The sequence below is a fragment of the Cucurbita maxima genome, unplaced genomic scaffold (genome assembly GCF_002738345.1).
Source record: "Cucurbita maxima cultivar Rimu unplaced genomic scaffold, Cmax_1.0 Cma_Scf00102, whole genome shotgun sequence".
NCBI lineage: Eukaryota > Viridiplantae > Streptophyta > Magnoliopsida > Cucurbitales > Cucurbitaceae > Cucurbita > Cucurbita maxima.
In genome coordinates, this window is record NW_019272118.1 from 212554 (window position 1) to 219520 (window position 6967).

At 33.7% G+C, this 6967-nt stretch overlaps 1 non-coding gene across 1 annotated transcript; it reads right to left on the reverse strand.

The window, feature by feature from the left end:
• TRNAP-AGG lies at window positions 1-72 on the reverse strand. Its single transcript has one exon. It is a non-coding gene; the product is annotated as a tRNA-Pro (tRNA).
• Between the last annotated feature and the right edge of the window lie 6895 nt (window positions 73-6967).

A 6967-nucleotide genomic window follows, 5' to 3' on the forward strand; every position in this document is an offset into this window, starting at 1 on the left:
GGGGCATTCCGAGAATTGAACTCGGGACCTCTCGCACCCTAAGCGAGAATCATACCACTAGACCAAATGCCCTTTAAAAAAAATGCAACATTTTTAATACCTACTCAATATATTTTTTTCTCTCAAGTTTAAAATCTATTTTCTTGAGCGGTTGTTGGACTATAAAACAAAAAGTTGATGGTCTAGTATTTTACTTGTAAGTAAGGTATGTAATATTGAATTGTTCTAATATGCAAGTGTTATCAAATAAATTGCAACCCAACAAATGAATCAAACAAATCAGTTTGGGTTGGGTTGGATTTATTCGTCTTAGTTCATCAGTTTGTTTGATTTAATTCTTCTATTTTGCTTCGTATGACAAGAAAATGATGTTGTATTGAATGTACCTTAGTTTGATTTATGATAAACTCATATGAAATATAATTGCATTAATAGTACTAAGAGTTGGAGTCTATAAACTATTCATGAACTTAAGTGCAACTCATATTTCATTAAAGACGAGATAAACTTTGGTTAAGTAACTGAAACTTTAAATTACTTCATGTAGAGCTTCAATTACTCTAGGTTAGTTACTATCTTTAGGATTGACTAATCAGTTCTTGGATTTAGAGGATTGTTTTTTGTAATTTTCAACTACACCTTATGTTTTCAAATTTTTTTGGTCATAATTTAGGTAGTGGTTGTATATTATGGATGAACACTAGAATTTCTAACCATAAAATTTGTTTGGATGAAATTTTAGTTAAAGTTGCAAATTTTACTTCTTGCGAGTAAAAAATTTGTTTCTTAGCATAATATGAATTTAGTAGAAGAGTTATTAGGAATAGGATTGGAGAAAGAAATTTTATTTAAAATAATAAACCGACCCAAGTTCATCTTTGTTGTTGTCTAATTGTGATTTTGAAAAAAGCTTAACTAATATGAAATATCAAGGTAAATCAAGAATATATCCTACACGTCATTTAAAGAGAAATTCATGTTTTATTAGAAGAGACCAACTTCATTTAAGGTACTAGGAGTTTAAATTACTTCCATTGTTATTTCAATCAATCCACAATGATTACAAATTTAGGGTTGGCTAATTGGACATCAATTATCAACTTTATGTTATAATTTAGGTAGTAGCCATTATAATTCTTCCATGGACCATATGTGTTATAGTTAAATGAATATATATATATATATTATGTATGTCGAGGTCTGGACAAATCACAAAATAGTAAGGAACACCATTGTCAATGCTAGAGCCACTCACAACTAATGATGGACACCGATGAAAAATATTTTAACATCCACATTTACAGAGTTTCTCTCCTCGATTTCTTCCTGCAACTTAAAGATGTGTGTTACAAGGAAGGGCTAGGGATTGATTTGATACCTTCTCGTGGATCGTAGCCTAAGATATTCGCTTCAAAAGTTCATCCAAAATCTGATTTATCGCTTGAGATAAAACAAAGGATTTCTTATTGGGCAGCCGATTTTAGAGGTTTCAAGGCTCTATTTCTTCATTGAACCACTTCCATATCCTTTCTTAAGGCTAAAGGAATTGGTTTGGAGGAACGTCTTTGAGTGTAGGACCTTAATTTCCAGAAAACGTTCTCGGTATGCAACTCACTCAAAACGCCAGATTTTCGATCTCATGGGTAGCTTATTCTACGATGTTTCAGCTCTCGATTCCTTCATTAAGTTTACTCAACTTCTTCCTCTGAAGCTAGAGGAATCCTTAATTTGAAGGAAAAGAGATCGTAGATAAGAATTTGACTCTTATCCCCAAATTTAATTTCGAAACCTATTTCCTTCAATTCGGCACGCTATCGAGGCTATTTTTCTTCGTGGTCTTCTATGAAAGCATTCCTTGGAGGTGCAGAAATTGATTAGAATCATTCTTGCTCGACGAATCATCATGTATCCTCGGATTGGATTTTCAAGTTTTTCTTGAAGTTCTTCAATGGCGGATTGAATTGGGAAGGAATGGTTTCGAGGCACTTTCAGCACTTTATTCCTACATAGAACTTGTGGGTAATCTTGTTGAGAAACGGTAGAAATAAGTTTGAAGAGAAATGGTGGAGGATTGATCTCGAATTTGGAAGAAATCTGAGAGTAGGAGACCCATAATCTAAACGCTTATTGCCTTCGATTGGGGGATTGACCTTTCTCGATTCTTATTCCGTATTGTTGCTCATACTTTAGACTTTATAGGAGGAGCTTAAACCGACATTGAGAGCTCTTGAATCTTCGTTATTTAGAGATCGAACTTTCTGGATAATTTTTTGGAGATATCAACTCCGATCATAGCCTTATCGACCTTGGCTTTGAATACTAGTCGTTGGATGTAATGATCCGTGCGTGTTCGTTCTAGATCATATCAAATTTTGGAGGAGATCCAATGGTTGAGATTTGAGTTCGAAGGATTTTACTCGGATGGTCACGGTAGATGCTCTGATTCTAATTAGAGTGGCATTTCTGTAATTATCAATTCTTCTAGGGGTATTTTGGTAATTTGCCACTTTCCGAATATTTTATTATTATTTTTCTCGAAAAATCCATAATTTTTCTACAAATTCCTCATCGCTTTTTGATAATTTTCCCCTTATTTTGAATCCTTAGATTCCTTCAAGATAAGGAATTACAAATTCGGTAAGATTTTATATAATTGATAAAATGACTATTTTGCCCTTTTCATTTACTTTTTTCTTTCCAATCCTTTTCAAAAGGCCTTTCAACTCCTTGAAATCACTTGTTAGGGTACTGACTTGACTAAGTCTCTTGTTCTTGCTTAATCCTTTAATTTTTTTCCTTTCTATCCTTTGGGTCTTTCATGAGTGGCATATTCTTATGGGAGCTAATTTCCTTCATTTTTGGGGTGTTACATATACATACTCGTGACAAACACAAAATGAGAAGCAGACTCAAAAGAAGAACAAAAAATACTAGATTAAAAACAGAGGTTAGTCCATGGCCCACACTCCAAAGTCTGCTCTCATCCACGACCAACTCTTAGTTACTTGAAAGAAAATGATAAACATGGAGTGAGTAAAACTTAGTAAGTAGCCTACTAGTAGGTTCTTAATCGCGACTTTAAGCTATGATATTACTTCTTGTTATGTTCTTAATCGCGACCTTAAGCTAGGAGAGTGTCAAACTAAATATTTGAATGTCACGTGTTTACTCTCCACATTCACTGCACCTGTTTCCATTTGCATAAGCTAACTATTCAATAAAAAATTAGTTATTATTTATTTTTAAAATTTCAATGTATAATGAATTAGAGGAAATACTTTTACACATGAATTTTGATTTTTAATTTTTGCGGGGATACTCAGTTGGGACTGAATATCTGAAGGTTACATGTTTAATTCACGTTCACCGCACTTGGTTTATGTTGCATAAGTCCATTAAGTTGCATAAATTTATTCAATCTAAAATTAGTGATTATTTCTTTTTAAAATATAATGAATTAGCGGAAATACCTTTACTTATGATTTTTTTTTCAAATATTAGCGAGGATAACTCAGTTTGAAAGTGTCAGACTGAAAATCTAAAGGTCATGTGTTCAATCCACCTTCTTCACCGCACCTGATTCAAGTCACATAACTTGACTCCTAACTATTCAATTTAAAATTAGTGATTATTTCTTTTTAAAATATCAATGAATTACCTAAATACATTTGCTAATGAGTTTTCATTCAAGGTCACGTGTTTGATCCACGTTCACTGCACCTGATTCAAGTGATTATTTCTTTTTAAAATATCAATGAATTACCTAAATACCTTTGCTAATGAGTTTTCATTCAAGGTCACGTGTTTGATCCACGTTCACCGCACCTGATTCAAGTTGACTAAGTTGCGTAACCTGACTATTCAATCTAAAATTAGTGATTATTTCTTTTTAAAATCTCAATGAAGTAGTGAAAATATCTTTACCGATGAATTTTTATTTTTAATGTTACCGGGGATAGCTCAGTTTGGAGAGCGTCAGTAATGATCTGAAAATCATGTGTTTGATTCACTTTCACTGCACCTAATTCAAGTTGACTAACTTGCATAACCCGAATATTCAATTTAAAATTAGTGATTATTTCTTTTTAAAATTACTTGACTATTTAATCTAAATTTAGTGATTATTTCTTTTTAAAATTCCAGAATTTTCATTTTCAATGTTACAAGGGATAGCTTAGTTGGGAGAGCGTACTATTGAAGATTTGAAGGTCACGTGTTCGTTCGTTCGACCTTTACGACACCTGATTCAAGTAGTATAACTTAGTATCTTATCTAAATTTAGAGATGATTTCGTTTTAAAATTTCAATGAATTAGCGTAAATAATTTTACTGATGAATTATTTATTTGACTAAAGATAATTCATTATTTGACCATAAATGCACTATAAGACATTTAGTAAAACATTTAGTAAAATGTGGATTCCTAATTCTTTATTTGACTGTAAATGCACTATAAGACATTTAGTAAAATGACTCATTTTATTGCATGGAATAATAAAATTGATCTTCCCGTAGAATTGTCAATATATTCTACTTTTAATGTTGCTAAGTTGAGTCCTTTTGATATAGGTGATGATTTTTCTGATTCGAGGACGAATCCTGAAGAGGGGGATGATGATAAGAATCACGGTGTACATTCTACTTTCAATGTTGCTGAGTTGAGTTCTTTTGATGTAGGTGATGATTTTTCTAATTCGAGGACGAATCCTTTTGAAGAGGGGGATGATGATAAGAATCACTGTGTTCCAACTGAACCTATTACACAACCCAAGGCCAAGAAGATTCAACAAGCATTCATACTTCATCTACAAAATTGGATAGGCTAGATTCAACCATCATTTCATGTGTTACAATCTGAATCGTTTGAGTCAAGACCATTTGGAGATTCAAAAGTAAATATTTGCACGGTTGAAGTAGCGGATGAAGTTGCAAGCATCATTTCATGAGTGGTTAGAAAACTTTATTTATTATTTTAATTTCATAAAGTTTGTAATGCTCAAATTGGCTTCGTCTTCTGTGGAGATTTAAAAGGATCGAGATTAAATCACGGTCACTAACTTCTTTTGTGGGGAGACTATAAATACCCACAAATTATTATGTAAAAGCATATTTGTGATCAATGAAATTGATCTCTCAAGTTGAGACGTTCCCCCTTATAGAAATGTGAGCATATCTTTGTCGTTTCTAAGTTTCATGCAATTCTTGTGGTAGATTGCATCTGAGTAATTTAATCAAGCCTTGATCAAGTTTGATTTGGAGTGACTCAATTTAGAAAAAGGTTCAAAATCTTGCTTCTCATGGTTGGATCTCATAATCTAATTCTAGCTTTTATATCTTGGTTGATCCAAATTTTGTATAAGAAGGTGGTAATTTCTTTAATACAAGGGTTCTTGCTTCTACAAAAGCTTGGCTCGTTGGGCTGAAGATTATGGTTGGTCTATCATCCTTCAACGAGATCTTCTATCCCCATGACTTGCTCTGATGCTGTCGTTTTTCTAATGCCGATGACACGTCCAGTTGTCGAGATTGGTAATGAGAGTTTGTAACCCATCCATTGAGGTTCTTGGAATGATTCTATAGCTTATCATTTTCATGTTGGGAGTTGGATCGTGGGTCTTGGGCGAAGGAATCCTTGGTTTACCGCCCTTCGAGTTGAAGGAAGTGTCATAAGGCTCATTTTTTTCCAATTTTTTTCAATTTTATTGATTTTATTTCAATGTTTTCAAACTCACTTGGGTGCTCATCTCAATCATTTCAGCCTTATTGGCATTCAAGAAGAGAGTCCTTGGAAATAACCGGTAACTGTTCAACTAAATTATCACATTAACAATTTAAATCAAATAAAGTAACATTAACCATTTGAATTACCTCAACCCCACTTGTTGAACTTGACGAAATGTCTACAACATAACACTAACAAAGGTACAAAGTAACACAAATAAACGTACAAAGTACACAAATAAACGTTCAAAGTAACATTAACAAAGGTACAAAGTTCATAAAAGTCTTTTTAATCTAAAATACCATTGACCTTGACTATTATAGTGCCTTTCAAACGTAGGTAAAGTTTTTCGGGTCTCCTTGTCAAACTCACTTGGGTGCTAATCTCAACCATGATGGTGTTCAACAAGAGAGACCTCGAAAATAGTCCGATTATCGCATTAACCATTTGAATCACCTCAACCCAGTAGTTGAAATTGAACCAAATATATATAATATAACTCTAACAAAGGTACGAAGTTCATAAAAGTCTGTTTAATTAAAGATAGAAACTGTAAAATAAGATGAAATAAGAAAATAATATTCCATTGCCGATAATCAAACCCAGGCCTGCTGGGTGAAAGCCAAATATCCTGACCGCTGGACAACAATGAATATTTGGTGTAGATGTCCTGAAGTCTTTTGTCAGATCGTTAAAGAGTTTTAGCATGATCTTTTGCTTAATGTCTAACTCTTCGACACGTCCTTCCCTATGTATGTTAAAGTTCTTAGAGTTACCGCGACGTTTTGAGCTGTTTGATTGTGTGGCTCTTTCTTCAAACGAGTCAACATCAAATGTTAGGTCTTTGATTGGCAACCCATCTAGGGGAGCGTCAATTGCATCGATTCCATCAACGATCTTCCAATGAGTTTATGGTTCATGACCCATTTTTAATACCATTCACCTTCGAGCACTACCATAGTTTTACATTGTCCATGAGATGCATTGCGGCTAATGTAACTCTCAGGTCATATGAGAAAGTTCCTGTAGCCCTCAACTCTTAGGTCGTATGATAGAGTTCTTAGAGATACCACGACATTTCGAGGTGTTCGATCGTTTGGTTTTTTCTTCAAAAGAGTCAACATCAAACGTAAGGTCTTTAATTGGCAACCCATCCAGGGGAGCTTCGAATGCATCGATTCCATCAACGGTCTTCCCATGAGTTTATGATGCATGGCCCATTTTTTATATCATCATCCTTCGAAC